Raw genomic sequence first — 15,742 nt, 5'->3', positions numbered from 1 at the left:
ATGGCTGTAGGATAATATTTTTAACTTTTATTAATTATTATTGATTCATGCAAACTATGTGCAGTTTACGTTATCACTGCCATATGAAGAAAAGAAAGTTAAAAGATTAATTCTCAAAAGGCACCTGATAGAAAATAATTAAATACACTGTAGCATGACTTCAGAAGAAAAAAATATTTTCACCCCCAGAAGCACACTCCATTGTCTCTGGAGACAGATGAATGTCAGCAGTATGCTCCGTTCTCTCTGCCCCTGACAGAGCCCAGCCTCCTGCAGGCCACTCTCAAGGGAACAAAGCTCATGGCAAACATCACTGGAGGCAACTGCCTGGTGTGTCCAAATCAGAAACTTTTCACAGAGCCCAAGAAGAACAGGGTGGCATGCAAGGTGTTTCTGTTCAGTAGGTGAATTAGCAGAGATCCCATGGGACTACTCTCACTGAGCACTTTCTCAATCTTGCAAAGAGGTGGAGAAGGGCCGCGCATTTGCAAATGGCTCGCTTTGAAGTCTTGCAGCATTCCGCAACTTCCCCCGGGGCAAAATATCCTTAATGAATTTATTTTATGCATACCTGCCCTTCAGCAGGTTCCCAGGGTGGCTTACGAAAAGCTAATCCTTCCTTTGGCTAACCAGGGCAGCAGTTTTGAGCATGCTTCCCTTGAGAGGAAGGCATCCGGTTTAACCTCTTAGTAGACGCGCAGGGAGTTGCACTGTGAGCCGTCTTCTGTTTGTGCTTTCACTTGCAAGTGGATGGTTTGCTTGTCCAGTGTGGTGCAAAAGGGCCTGTTCCGGATGGCTTCCCCCACATTGTGGATATTGCAGGGCATCTAGGGAAGGCTAAGTAAAGATGAAAGGGATGCGGGTGGCGCTGTGGGTTCACAGAGCCTAGGACTTGCCGATCAGAAGGTTGGTGGTTCAAATCCCCGCAACGGGGTGAGCTCCCGTTGCTCAGTCCCTGCTCCTGCCCACCTAGCCGTTCGAAAGCACGTCAAAGTGCAAGCAGATAAATAGGTACCGCTCCGGCAGGAAGGTAAACAGCGTTTCCGTGCACTGCTCTGGTTTGCCAGAAGCGGCTTGGTCATGCTGGCCACACAACCCGGAAGATGTACGCCTGCTCCCTCAGCCAATAAAGCAAGATGAGAGCCGCAACCCCAGAGTTGGCCACGACTGGACCTAATAGTCAGGGGTCCCTTTACCTTTACCTTAAATGAAGATGAAGCCAGGTGGGGGATGAACGTTGCAAGGGAGCGAGGGATGGTCCTCCCAAGACAGAGACCCACCGAGTCTAGATGAGACCATAGCAGCACGACTATGCTTCAAGCAGTAATAAACAGAAGTCAGTGGGGAATGCTGACCAAGAGTGGGCAACCCTTGTGAGTGTGGTGGTCAGGTCTTCTCCACAGGCTCATGCGGGGGGAATGAACTTCTTTGCAACAACAACTTTTTTTGCATGTGAGATGCTGGAGCCCGACAGAAGTTCTTTTATTAACCTGGGTGTGCTCACTTGGAGCTGCAGAAAAATGTCTATGGAAAATACGACTGGGAGTGGGGAGGGGAGAGATGGAGAATCAAAACCCTTAATTCACATTAAGCCCTTCCATCCTCTGAAATGAACTGAACTCTGGGAACTTCAGTTCGGGCTGAGTTACAGTTTAAAGGCGATAAGGATCTAACCCGTCCGTGGTGGTTTATAGATTATGAAACCCTGTAGCCTTCCCTGGCGCTCATTCCACGCGAAGGGCAGGAGGAGGAGGAGGAATTGGCGTCTCTGGTTACTCCCTTTCTCCTGCTTCTCTCTCTTCGAGGCATCACTGTACAGTTTACAATTTAATTTTCTGCTTTTGTAATCTGTAGCCCTTGTGTATAGATCATCTAATGAAAAAGGCCTTTTCGGAATTAACGTGGTATTTGGCGGAGAGGGAGAGAACCCCATGTGTTTTCATTTCCTTACCGAAAAATTCCTAAGGAAAGCAACTCCGATTCAGGCTTGTTCAGCAGGTGGCTTGCGCAGTCCGGCGCAGGTTCGTGTCCTCCTCGTTCACGTAGCCAGAGACCTTTTGAGGACACTCTGTGCGCCGCCTCCTGTTTGGCGACAGTCCCATCCTGATGCACTCGGTCCTACCTCAAAAAGCATGAGCAGACCCTCTGCAGGATGAAAGATCATCTAGGAGGAAACAGGGTGGCCCCGAGGGTTGATGTTGCCAGCCCTCGTGTTATATTTGCAGACATCTTTGCAATGCAGAGCTGGTCTTCCAATGTTGCCTGGTGCCTGTAGATCAAGCATGGGCAAACTCAGCCCTCCAGATGTTTTGGGACTACAGCTCCCATCATCCCTAGCTAACAGGACCAGTGGTCATGGGTGATGGGAATTGTAGTCCCAAAACATCTGGAGGGCCGAGTTTGTCCATGCCTGCTGTAGATCATGTCCTTGGGGATCCTGCCATCTTCCATTCTGTGGACATGATCAAGTCAGTGTAGACATCGCTGAGGCAGGAGCACGAACATGCTGGGAATGTGTGCTTGGGAGAGCACATCTTTGTTTGAGAGTGTTTGCCATGTGATGCCCAAAATCTTCCTGAAGGAAGGCATGGAAGCATCGTTCCTGGTGGTGGTAAATTGCCCACAACTCACTTCCACAAAGCAACGTACTCGGCACACAAGCCTGGTGGACCTTCATCTTGGCATTGGACATTAGCATCACCTTCTCCCAGACTCTTTTGGAGAGGAGAGGCATTGCTGTCTCTGCCCTGCCAATGTGCTTGTTCAGCTCCGCATCGATGGAGAGGTTGCTGGTTATGGTTAGACAAAATCGTCTACCATCTCACCCAGTTTCTGTTTCTCACACTGGCTCACCAAGTGTGGTCTCACCCTCAAATAGTATAGGAGAATTATGATGCTCCAGGCCGAAGCTCTGCTGCATGTTTGCACCTACCATCATTTTAATTCACTTTACTTTCTATTCCTCGGGGAAGCAGGGGTGTGGGTGTGGGGGTGTGGGTGTCTCATGCCTCCATAAACTCTTTCCCCAAGTGTAAGGTGTGATTGGGTGCACAAGCCCATCTCACTCATTTGTCTCCTTTGTGGCTGACAGGCCTCACGCGCACAGAGATAAGATGAGCCATACATTTGGTGTATGCACCATGCTCCATGAGCCGGAGATGCTACATGGATTTGACTGTACTCCACTTGAGTGGAGCAAAATCTCAAAGGAGTACTTGGCGTAGATTGCTTCTTCACATAGTTCATAATTAAGTTATGGAACTCACTCCCACAGGGGGCCGTGACGGCCAGCAACCCAGATGGCTTTAAGAGGATTGGGCAAATTCATGGAGGGGGAGAGGGCGGTCAATGGCTACTAGCCAGGATGACTCTGCTCTGCAGCAACGGCCAAGGGCACCGAAGGGGAGAAGGCTCTTGTGCTCAAATCTTGCTTGCGGATTTCCCAGAAGAGACACCTATTTGGCCCCTGTGGGAACAGGATGTTGGACTGGGTGGGCCCTTGGCCTTATCCAGCAGGCTCTTCTTATTGGTGGCCCAGCTGAGCTTTTGACTCATGATCCAAAGTTAGTGTGAAATAGATAAAAGTAATCAGTTTTGTTCTTGATCATTGGACGTCCCCAAGATCTTTAAAAGAGAGTTTGGGTTGTTGTTGCTGCCCAGAATTTGGTGTCATTCCTGAGTGGCTACCATGTCTAGTTCATGCACCGCAGTCTCTGGGGCGGCCACTGAGAGTGCAGTCCTCTTGCCCCTGGAGGCACTGGGTGCCCAATACGGCGCAAGCAGAGCGCACCAGCTTTCCTAAAAAGGCATCGGATGCCGTGCAGGACAAGTCTGTCTCCTTTGCCTGCCTGACGGTCTTTTCTCCAAAAAAATTCTAAGCAGGTTCACGAAGGGGTGAGAGCAATCCTGCTGAGTGGAAATTGTAGTATCATTGGTAGTTTGAAATGGAACCTTGCGCATTGGTGCCTTCGGGGAAGTGTGCAAGTAATTCTATCCCTGATGGATAAGAGCGATTGCATAATAAGGATGGGTTGAGGCGAGTCTGCCTGGCCATCTCTGAGGCTGCAATACCAGGCAGGAACAGGATGCTGAGCTGGCCCCGTCCTCTCCTCCTGGGATTTTGACAGCTCGCAGACGGCAAACATTCCCTTTTCCACCCTCTGCCTCTTTCGCTGGCTCAGCCTGGCTGGCTTGGCCTTTGTGCAGCCAAATACCCCAGCGAGTTTCTGCTGGAAAAGCAAATATCTCTCTCCTGCGGTGTTTTGCAAAGAGTGTTAAGGGGTGTAAGAAGAACATGGCTGCTGGGTCAGATCAAAAGCCCATGCAGCCCAGGATCCTGTTCTCACAGTGGTCAATCAAATAGGAAGCCTACTTCAATTGAAATCTCAGCAATGGGCGTGATGGGCCATTCATACTGGAGATAGGACCTGGTCTTCCACTTTTGTTGGACGGCCCCACTGGGTTCCAGTGTTGTGAGAGAGGGAGGCAGAAGCTCCCTTTCAGGCACCTTTATCATGACTCCTCCTTACTTGCCATTTTTCCAAAAGAAAACATCAGCAGGAAATGTTACAGCCTTTAATCTCAGGGGAGTTCCTTCAGCCTCTTGCTCCTTTTTGCTGCCCTTTTCTTGAGAGTAAGGTCCCATCCCTGAGTTTTCTGCATCTCAATCCCAGTCGATTGAATGCCTCCCATTTGGTGTCTGTCTTCTCTGGTGCTCTCACCTGACTTCTCGGACAGAGCTGAGTCTATCCCAGAGAAAAATTCTTACTCACACGGCTGTTTTTGGATTTTCCTTCTACCTTCAAGCAGATGGATGCTCTGTGCTGATTTGGTTCTCAGTGCACAGCAGGATCTAAGCCTTTGTTCAGACTTCTCCTGCACACAGAAAGTTGTATGTATGAGTCCGGACTGAACACTAAAATGTCTCTCTAAATAAGCAGTGCAATCTGAATATCCCAAATGGTGAGAACATTTACCTGCCTTCCAAAAATTCTGCCCCAGTGTTTTGTACCATTACTGATGGGAAGATGGGAAGAATCTCATGGCCACATTGATGTAAACAGGTTTTGGACGTATCAGCCTTACAAATATGGACATGAATGAGCAACCAAAGAACCTCAGCCAAGATGTGTTGCTCCATTTGCAGAATACATTATTAAGTTTTTGGTGTAGGACTACTAAGGGGATGGGATGAACATGTCTTCAGCCCATAAAAGGGGGCTTAGCTTAAGTGTGCTGCCTGCACCCAGCACCGACATTGCACCCAGTCGCTTTACCAGAGACGCCCATTGGGTCTCATTTCTCCTGGCTGCAGTGCAGAGGGTGGGAAGCGGCAGATTCTCCCCCCGATTCTCAAACTTCACATCACAGCTCCATGCCTTGAGTAGTAGGAGGCATCTTTGGCAAGGGCAGACTTTGGTCTTTCAGATTCCAGCGGCACCCTGTGTGAGGCCAAAATCTCCCCCCTCCGCCTTGACTTCCACTCCACTCAGTTCATTACATCATAGTTGCGGCACCCCCTTAGCTTGGCGCCCTGCGCAGCGGAACCAGTTGCTCTGCTCCAAATCCGCCTCTGTCTTTGGCAAGCTCTCCTTCGATTCTGTGCATCTACCCAGGAGTCGATCCCAGTTGCCCGTTTGACCTCCAAGCGTAAGGCTGACCCTGCTGTGCTTGAAAGGAGAGCCCTGAGTGCTCGGAGGGGTTCCACATCTGGTGCTCTTAACTTCAAAAACCCGGTCTTTGTCCAAGTGTAGAATCCTGTCCTCGGCGCTGATTTCCCAAGTGGTTGGGTGGAAATGAGGGGTTTGATAGGTGCAAGCTGGATCGGCACAGTTTGTTGTTTCCCCCATTTCCAAGTCCCTTCATCCCCATGATTAACGAGGCATTTCATTAGCTTTTAAGAGCTCTCATTGTTCCACCGCGTTTGGCTCCCCTTCCTCTCCTCCAGAGGCTCACATTTTGTCTTGTTTCCCACTCACAATGACCTCAGCGCTGTTTGTTTTAAAAAGTTCGTGACCTCCGAAAAGGGTTTACACCGTCAGATGGCAGAAGAAATGTGCCAGGCTCTACAGCCGCACACCCACGCCCGCCCTCTCCTGCCTGCAAGGTGGCGGCCGAGGAGCCGGCTCGGGGAGAGGAACAATAATAAATAGAAAGGTTTTCAAGGCTGTGAGTAAACCATGTGGCATGTACGTCTCTTCTGCGCAACACCTCTGCTCAGCTGCAGGAAACAGTCCTGGCACAGCTCGGTGGCAAACTCTTCTCCTCTGCAGTCTAGAGTTTGCCACACTTCTCCAGCAGCACAGCCTCTGTATATTCCTTTCTCTCTCAAGGCAGAGGCTGCCGTTGTAGCTCCTCAAATTCAGCAGACCCAGAAACCAGCTCACAGCTGCAGGAGCAAAGCAGGGCTTTATGAAGGTGTGGAGGAAACCACCAGGGCACCGGGAAACAGTGAGAGGCAGCCCAAGACGGAGAATGAGGGCGCTTGTGCACGTGTGTCCCTGTGCTCAGTTGTTTGCTGCACAGTTTGAACTTTAACAAACAAACACCTAACTGAACTTAGTTATGTTGCGAATGTTCATTTTGGACGAGCCTGTAAAATCCACAGAACTGCCTTGACAGCCTCTTCTCTCTTTCCCTCTCTCTGATGGTACTTCCTTTGCTCCTGTGGCAGGCCTCTCTTTGGGGATCTGCAAGCTGGAACGCGATTTTGTCTGCATTAGACACATATCTATAATATTCCATGCCGGTCTTTGTGCATCTGAAGTTCAACTGTCATATCATTCTTGGACACTTGAAGCTGTGAGGACCAAATTGCTTTTGGGTTGGTTTCCATGTTGTCTTAAGGGCTGCTTTATGTTCCTAAAAGAACTTCACTGTAAAACGCACTATTCCAAGGAACACAAAAGGAAACTTTTGTTTTTGTGTGTGTGTGTGTGTGTGTGTGTGTTTTTACATTTGCAGACTGCAGATATGTTGTTGATAATTGCTGATATTTCTTCATTACTTTTTGCAATACTTATCAAAGTGGTTTACAAAGGCAATGTTACAATACGTTGCACACATCTAACTCCCAAACACTGTAGTATTCCTAACTTCAAAGTTGTGTATGTCTCTGGGCAAAACTGGATCTAATTCAGGTGCACTGGTGGGTCCAGAGGGGTGATGCTTTCCTGCATTTTGCAGAGTTTCATAAGGGCGGCATGTGCAAAAATACCATCCCCCCCCTCTGAAAGTCTGCCCATTTGTACCTAAACTGATTAGCTCACACAAATTTGTGCTGTGGGCCTGTGAGCAACCTTCGCCCAGTCTTTTAGGTACAACAGATGCCCTTGCTGTGCTCTGTTGCCACCTTGGAGAACAGCCCAAACCAGGCACCTTCTCTAAGGTGTGGCAAACATGTTTGTTGCATAGATGACTGAGGAGGCAGAGCTCCACCTTGGGATTCCCCCAACTTTCTTGGAGGAAGGGTGGAGGGCTGTCCCCAGGCAGACTATAACTGGTTTTCCTCTGAGCTTCCTGGAAAGCCAGGATGCTGCTTGCCTGTGTTCCCTTGAGTCATCCATCCATCCTGGCATTGTTTTTTTGCAGATTGTCATTGGGTTGGTTTGTAGGCCTTTTTTGTGCCACCACAATGTGATAACGGGGAAGGAGGAAGTGTCTGGAGTTTGGGAAGTTGAGCTACGTGCCCAGGAGTGTGGGGGAAAACTGGGCTCGTTGGCCGCTAATGCCATTTTGCCTGGCTGAGATGGCTTTGGAGTTCAGCCTCGCCGATGCCACTCCTTTCAAATCCGACCTTAGAATCGTAGAATCGTAAAGTTGGAAGGGACCTTCTTCCCATCATAGAATCATACAGTTGGAAGGGACCCTGAGGATCATCTAGTCCAACCTCCTGAAGTGCAGGAATATGGGGCTGTCCCCTACAGGAATCAAACCTGCAGCCTTGGCCTTATCAGCACCATGCTCTAACCAACGGAGCTATCCTTGTAATCACCGCTTGGGTTGTAAATCTGTTTCATCCCAAGCAAACGAGATGGTGTGCACATACATAAATCTGCTTGTTGGTCACCTGCAGTCGCCAGGCAGGAAGGTTTAATCCCAGGCAGCCACTGGAGTGAGTGTTTTGCCACTTGGTCAAAGCGGGACACTTTGCCGCCTCTGCAGCCGCCTCCTCCTCCTCCTCCTGCTTCTGCCGCCGAGGGTTCAGAACAGCGTTTCAGCAGCATCAGGGCCATCCAGGGGTCAGGGCGACACAGCCTCTTGCTTCAGTCCAGGTTCCTGCTTCGGTTTCAGATGTATCCTTAATCTGCAGCAAACAGCCATAAATCCTGTTATTCCTCTCGGTGCCAAAGGCGATGCTGTTGCTGCAACAAGCCTCGGCGGACGCAATATCTGGATTAAACGCTTTGCCGTTTGCTCTCCCGGCTCCAGCTGAAACTCACCCCGGTGCTGGAGGTGGAGCTGTCTCGCTCGCAGCCAAGCGTGGCCTGCGAGATTTGAGGCCTGATTAGGTTCAGCTCACGCCAATCCCTTCCAGTAGGCTTTGCAGTGGGGTCTGCGCTGTTTCAGCTTCAGGCAAGTGGAGGTGGAAGCCAGATTCTGATAGAACAATTTGCGCAGAGGGAGTGGGTTCTGAGGACCAGAAGTTTGCCAGACCAGAGGCCATCTCCCTGTCAGCGGCCGCAGTGCTCTGCCTGGAGTGATCAGGCTGGCAGGAAGCGCCTTATTATTATTATTATTTGTTAAATTTGTATTCCATCCTATACCCGCAGGTTTAGTGGTTGTTGCAGGGTGGTTGCAATATAAAATCACAAAATAAAAACACAAAATACAGAATGCAAACAAAAACAACCCAATATTCTCTCTCACTCCCCCAACACTTTATAAGAGGCTCAGTGGGAGAGTGTCTGCCTTGGAAGCAGCAGGTCCTGGGTTCAATCCCCAAAGACATCTCCAGGCAGGGCTGGGAGGGAGTCATGCCTGAAATCCTGGAGAGCTGCTGCCAGTCCGTGTGGAGTGAGAAAGACGGACCAGTTGTCTGACTTGCTGTGCTTCTGTGTTCTTGTGACTGGCATGCAAGATGGCTGGTCCTGGGGGAAGGGCCAGCTTTGTTGCAGAAGCTAAAGAGACCATTTGCCTTTTCAGCTTGCTTCTTGGCTTTTCCTTTTAGTGACACCAGAGCAAGGCAACTTTACATATTAATTCTGATTACCAAGGGACGTCTCCAGGGTTGGCGGTGATCATAAAATCCTGCTGGACATTCCAGGTTTCGGAAACATTCCTGGGTGCTTTCAAGCATTTGCCTTCAGCATTTGCAAATGGAGATGCTCTCCTCTCCCTTTTCAGAAATCTGACAGCTCTGCAAGCGGCGCCCGTGTTTGGCCAGGGCTGCCGCTGGTGACAGGCCTTATTCACACCAGGCAGGGCTCCTCCTTGCCCTCTCCAGTTCACAGCTTGTTTGCATTGCGGCTGCCGACACGTCAGGCCAGACCCAGGGCTGCCTTTCCCCCTTGGCGTTCCCTTCCCACCCTGCTGCCCTCTGCCACTCACTTTGACACGCACTGACAGGTTACCTGAGGGCGGCTTCTTGGAGCCAGATGCTGGTGGCACAGGCGGCTGCTGCTTTCGCTGCAGGCCAGGGACCGTAGGCCAGCACCTCCCCCAGTCCGTGCCCAGGATCTTCTCCCTCCCTCTTTTTTGCTGCCCTTTGATGTGCAACTTGAGGATGTCCCTGAAACCTGCCGGCTGGAGCTGTTTGTGCAATGAAGTTTGTGCAATGAGGTCCACCCCTCCGTGTGCCAACGCTCATTGCTTCAGGCCTCTGCCTGGGCTTCTCGGCAGCTGCCGTGATTGCAAGCGTGGTGGCGTTGCTCAAGGATGGATCCCCAGCCTTTCATTTGGCGGGTGTGTGTGTGTGTGTGTGTGTGTCCTTTGCATCTCTTCCGTGAGTTGCACATGTGGAAGACAGTTGTTGGCAGGTCTGGTGGATTAATTAATACAGAACCTAAAGGTTATGGTTTGGAATCTCAGCCTCCCCCCATCCCCGGGAACTAGGAATGGATTCAAAAGGGATCCATGCTCGGTTAGTTTACATGTTGAAAAGTATATAGAATGGGAAGCTTCAGTTCACCTTTGCAGTTGTTGTTGTTGTTTGGAAACAAAAGGCTTTTGGTCATTGGCAGCCAAACTATGTAGGTAGCACCAGCTGACTGCCTTATTGGAACCCAGATCTCCCTGAATCTTGCATAAAATGGGGGCTCTGGGGTCTGGATTTCTCTTTCCTTTTTTTAATGACAGGGATGCAGAAGTTGGGGGGCAGATTTGGTCCTGCCGGCTGCTGTTATCTCCCGTCTGTGGTGTCCCCCATTCCCACCCGCTGCCCCTGTGCTTTTCTCCAAGGCCAAGTCCTAGTCCAGAAGTGATCTTGGAGAGGGGTGGGGTGAGGGAATCAGCAGAGGGAAGAGACTTTGGGGGCCGCCCCTCTTTTGCTCTGAAACTGCCCCTTCCACCCTCCGCTTCTGGTGTGAGCCTGGTTCCAGCGGCCAAGTGGGCTGCCCTTGTCTCTCTTACTAGGCCTGTTTGCCCTGGGCATGGCCTGGTTTGGCAGCCAGGGCGCCCCCTCCATCTCACTGTCTCCTGCATTGTCAGCTCCTGCTCTGGGGTCCCCTCCCTCCGTGGCCAACTCCTGCTGCCACCCAACTCCGGGATGTGCCAGGGTGCCCCCCCCCTCTGGCTTCCCTGGCGCACGTCACAGCGTTGTGTTTTGGGAATGGCGATGGGGACGAGTGAGTCTCCCCTCCCCCCCACTTTAAAGCTGGCGGAGTCGCTGGCTGCGTGGCGCTGGAGTGTTTAAGCAATGCTACGTGACTGCGCTGGGGAGCAGCGAACAAGTTCAAGGCAAGGTGAAGCTCTTCTGAGATAATCTGAAAGTTCACTGGGAGGTGACAGCAGCAGCGTCAGTCCCATACAGACGGGAGGGGGTGAGGGAGAGGTCACCTCTTCCTCTCCTGCCCCACCCTCGCCGGGTAAACAAAAGGAACCTGCAGTTCACGGAGAACTTGGCACGCGCCAAACGGGAGCCGGGAATAGTTGCCAACCACGCTGGGGTCCTTTGCCCGGAGCCAGCGCCTTTGCCAGTGGCTGGGTGGGGTGGGGAACATGACAGATCCAGCGATTTTGGGGGGCCACCGTCTCATGGTTCTCAATTATGGCAACAACCCTGGTTTAAACAGCCGGCCCGATGCTGCAGAGAATGACGTCGCTGCAAAGGAGGAGCCTTGATTTTGATGGCAGATGAGATGAGGCGGAGAGGAAAGGCAGAGGCCTCAGGGTTCGTTTCATGGGTACATCACACAGAGAGGGCATGGGAAGAGCCCTGCTGGATCAGGCCAGTGGCCCGTCTAGTCATTCAGCACCCTCTTCTCAAAGGGGCCGACCAGACGCCCCCAAGGGAAACCTGCAAGCAGGATCTGAGCACAAGAGCGGCTCTCCCCTCTTGGGGATTCAGAAGCATCGCTGCCCCATCCTGGCTAGGAGCCTTCCATGGGCCTCGCCTCCTCCATGAATTTGTCCGGTCCTCTTTTAAAGCCATCCACGTTGGTGGCCATCCCTGTCTCCTGCAGGAACCAGTTTCCTAGTTTCACTATTAGCTGCATGAAGAAGGAATTTCTTTGGTCTGTCCTGAGTCTGCCAACATCCAGGGGTAATAGGAAGCTGCCCATCATCTCTTGTGTGTTTGCAGGCAGAGAGGTGACGCTCAACTGATCTGTGGCTTTGCAACAGAGTGAATTTGGGCAGGGAGCAGGCAAGGGAGAGGGGGGAACCCAAGAAAAAGCCATGGGTCAGTTCTGTGATCTATAGGGAGTGAGGACATCCAGTCCCCTGAGCCAGCGACTTGCTCTCCTTCATCTCCCCATGTGGTTCTCTGTCTTGCCAGACCCTCCCCGCCCTTTGCTGACGCTGCCTGCCTGCCTGCCTCCCTCCGGAGCGGGCCCACTGCAGGGGGGAGCAGCTGAGCGGGGACCCTCCCTGTGGAATGTGGCTGCCGGCTGTCAGCTGCAGGTGCTGAGCTGCAGAGGCTGGCGACAGAGCCAGAGATCTCCTTGGCTCCTGAAGTCTGGAGAGAAAAATGCAAAGTATGAGAGCCAGAGAGAAAGCCCCTCTCCAGGTAGTTCCCCCACTCCTGGCCCTTAGGACCTTCCTGGGATTGCCATTAGGGATAGCACTTCTCACCCTTTGGTGCCATTGGCTGGAGCCTCTGCTCAGGGTCCGTCCCTCAGGCCAGGGTCAGGCCAGGGACTCTGCTTCCAGCTAAGAACTGGTCAGGGGTTTAGGGCTCCAGGGGGTTAGGATGAGGGGCGGGGGGCCTCCGGTATTCCCCCACCCACCCACCCAGCCCATCATCCCTTCCTGGCTGGCAGTGCCTCTCCAGCATCCTGGGCAGAAAAATACACCAAGCGTTGAAAGCATGTGACTTCCCTCTCTTGCAAAGGATCCTGGGAACTGTAGTTCCTTAAGGGTGCTGGGAATTGGAGCTCTGTGAGGGGAGAGGGGGAGCCAGGTTGGGCAATCACTGCCAGCGCCTGTTCCCCGAGCGCAAGGATGGATCCCTTCTTCCCTCCCCCCTCTGCCACTGAGCTGTGGACCCTTCATAAGCGCATAAGAAGAGCCTACTGGATCCAGCCCATGGCCCACGGAGTCATTGTGTACCCATCTTGTGAACCGTCCTGAGATCTTTGAAGGGCAGTGTATAAATCTGATAAATAAAAGCAAATTAAAACGTCCAGCATCCTGTCCTCCCGGTGGCTGAGCAGTTGCCCCAATGGGAAGCTCCAGAGCAGGATCTGAGCACAAGAACCACTCTCCCCACCTGTGGATTCCAGCCACTGGTAGTGGCAGAGCCCGGCAACTCTTTAGAGGGGCAACAGGCAGCGGTGTGGCAAGTCCAAATCTCCACCCTGCAAGGACGGGAGCCGCGGACGAAGGAGGCTGGCGTGTCTGGGAGCTGGACCAGCCTGCTCTGTAAGCCAGCAGAACAAAGGCGCTTGCGGGCCTCTCCTCCTTAAGAGCCGTTTCAACACCAAGGCCTGAAAACAAGAGTGGTCAGAAGAGACTCTCCGGTTGCCTTCTCACAATAACACTTTGGAGTTACTGGAAACAGAGCGCGATTCCTGGGAATAAATTTATGAGCATTTACAGATGGAAAAATGGCAGAGCTCGTCGGCAGCAAGTGCAGATGTGAAGGTTTCTGGACTCCATCCACTGGAACCCTAATTTAATAAAGACAGGAGCCTAAAAACAGGCAGAGGACATCCAAAAATAATCGAGATGGGGGGGGGAAAGGTACGGGTGTGAGTGGACGGAGGGTTTTGTGCTGTTAAACTCCGTCTCTCTCTCTCTCTCTCTCTCTGTCTCCTGCCCCTGACTTGAATCCTTCCAGGTTTCTCCTTGGAGCCTTTCGAGGACTGTCTGAGGATATAAACAGATGTCCTTGGCCACAATCCGGCCTCTTGAAAACCAGCAGGCAGTAATTCGGGGAGCTGTCATCTGATGCCTCAGCAGCTACCCTTCCTGGCTCACCAAGGACACATGCCAGCCCCTCTCCCCTCTCTCACATAGATCTCCTGGCCATGGAACTTCTGAGTCACCCCTGGGGAGGCTGCAGAGGGGGCCAGCGAGCTCTTGGTTCAAACCTGGCCCCCCCTCCATGTCCAGCCCCCTCTCAGCACAACACAAGGGGGTGAAGTGCTGGCATCATAGGAGCCAACTCCTAGGGACCAAGGTCCCTTTGCCCGCAATAAAATATTTGAGGGGGCTGCCCCCCCCAAATTGATGAGCATCGCTATTCAAATGGTGTATGTGTGCTGCGTCATGTGATCAGTTGTGTGGGGTGTGGCTTACTGGCCCCCCCATATTTTATTGAGGTTGGCACCCTGGCTGGGATGAACTCTACCAAGATGGTATGCTATGTTCATCATAGAATCGCCAAGGGGGGTGTTTCTGGAGTTTGGTCCCCTGTTCCTCTATGCTCGCTGCATGGATCCAGTTCCAGCCTCTGATGAGCATCCCTCTGCAATTCATGTGCTACCAGGCATTAGCTTGTTTCATTCACACATTGTGTTTGTCTAAGTGTGCACACCTAAAATGTGTGATGTGCAATCTGGCCTTGGGACTGACTTCGGATTAAGTGTACAACCAGTGGGCGGGGGTGGGGAGGCGTTGCCAGAGTTTTTGGGTGTCCGTAGCTAGTCAGGTCTCCCTTCTCCTGGTTGTGGGAAGAGCAACAGCCTACAAGGCCCTAAGGGGGTCTCAGACTTGCAGCCGGAGCCACGAAAGGTGAACTTGGGGACGAGTCTGCTCAGCCTTTGGGAGGAAGCCTCACGGAAACCAGAGAAGACCCAAAGGCTTCACCTCCGAAAGATCAATTGTTTGCTTCCGGGCTGCCTTTTCCTCTGCTAATTGCAATGGACTGGAATTAGTGGCCTGGTGGTGGTCTTGCTAGTTGGCAATGAATCACGTTGCAAGGTTTTTAGTTCTTCCTCACTGGTTCACCTCTCCATTTATCCTCTTTTCCACCAGGGATTTTCTCTTCGAGAGCAGTCTCCCCCTTTTTGGGCAGGGGGCTCACCAATGTGGACTCACTGCCCACTTGCTGTGCAGGGCGCCATGTTGTCATGGTTGCCGTCATGGTGGGTGCTGGATCCCAGTTCCCAGAGGATTAAGCCTCTTCCCAAAATCATCACCAACAAGGGCAGGGTGTGCTCTGCGGTCCAGGCAAGCTGAGGTCAAGCACTGAGAACTGGCCTCGGTCCAGCTGGACATCCAGGGTCAAGGTCAGGCCACAGTCTGGGGTCGAAGGAGATGAAACCAGCCTCAGGAGCAAGGAGCTCAAGACTCATGTTGCTTCCTGCAAACAGAAGGCTCAAGAGCAAGGCCTCATATCCTCTGGCTTCTTCAACTATGCCCCGATCCAAAACTGCTGGTGGGGAAGGTATTTAAGGGCATCACTTACTCATGAGGAGGTCCTTTATTTGGGAGCCTCATGCATCAACCCTGGGCCTGTGGACACATGCTGTGGCTTTGCTCTTTGGTCGGGACCAGAACTTTCGGTTCCAGCGTTCATACTTGGAGTGTGGCTCCGCCATCTTCTCCTGACGGGACCTCAGCGTTGGTTCTGGGAAGCCCTGTCTGCTCCCCAAGCTGTGGGGTGGCTGCTTCACCCTCCAAGGACTGCATGTCTGGGATCAGGTCAGGGCCAGGCATGGCGATGAGTTTCTCGTTGCAGTTCTGGCTGAAACAATGCTTGATTTAGAGTCCTGGATTTGGCAGTAGCGTGTGGGTGGTCTCCGGGATGGGGATGACGTGGCAGGGAGTAGCTCTGTGATTGGAAGGTCATGTGTCAGAAGCAGCAGCCTTGTAGATCCACCTGGGATGTCTCTGGGCTGGAGAGCTTTTAATTGTGGCTGGTACTGTTTTAACCAAACCTGTATAGATGTGCCAGTGTCGAACTGGCAGAGAGATTGACGTATTCAATGCAAGCTAATTGCATTGTGCTTAATGGGATTCTTGCACTTTGTTACTCGTTGGGACAGGCTTGCATGCAAACCTCCTCCCCTCTCTCCTTTTTCAAATGTTTGTGTGACTCTGGGAAGCTGCCCTTTGATCTCTCGCGGGATGCCAGTGATGGCAAAGGCTGGGGGCTTTGGAAGGGAAGTTGGTGTGCTGTGACCAGGAGGAAGGAGTG

At 52.0% G+C, this 15,742-nt stretch overlaps 1 protein-coding gene across 2 annotated transcripts in view; it reads left to right on the top strand.

Moving 5' to 3' along the window:
- Window positions 1-15,742, top strand: part of EXOC6B (exocyst complex component 6B) — a 218,729-nt gene that overhangs the window by 190,951 nt on the left and 12,036 nt on the right. The gene's annotated exons all lie outside the window — the stretch shown is intronic.

The sequence above is a fragment of the Podarcis erhardii genome (genome assembly GCF_964252035.2).
Source record: "Podarcis erhardii genome assembly, chromosome: 9".
Classification (NCBI taxonomy): domain Eukaryota; kingdom Metazoa; phylum Chordata; class Lepidosauria; order Squamata; family Lacertidae; genus Podarcis; species Podarcis erhardii.
Note: the sequence above shows the minus strand (reverse complement) of the source record. Positions and strands in the feature narration are given on the sequence as shown.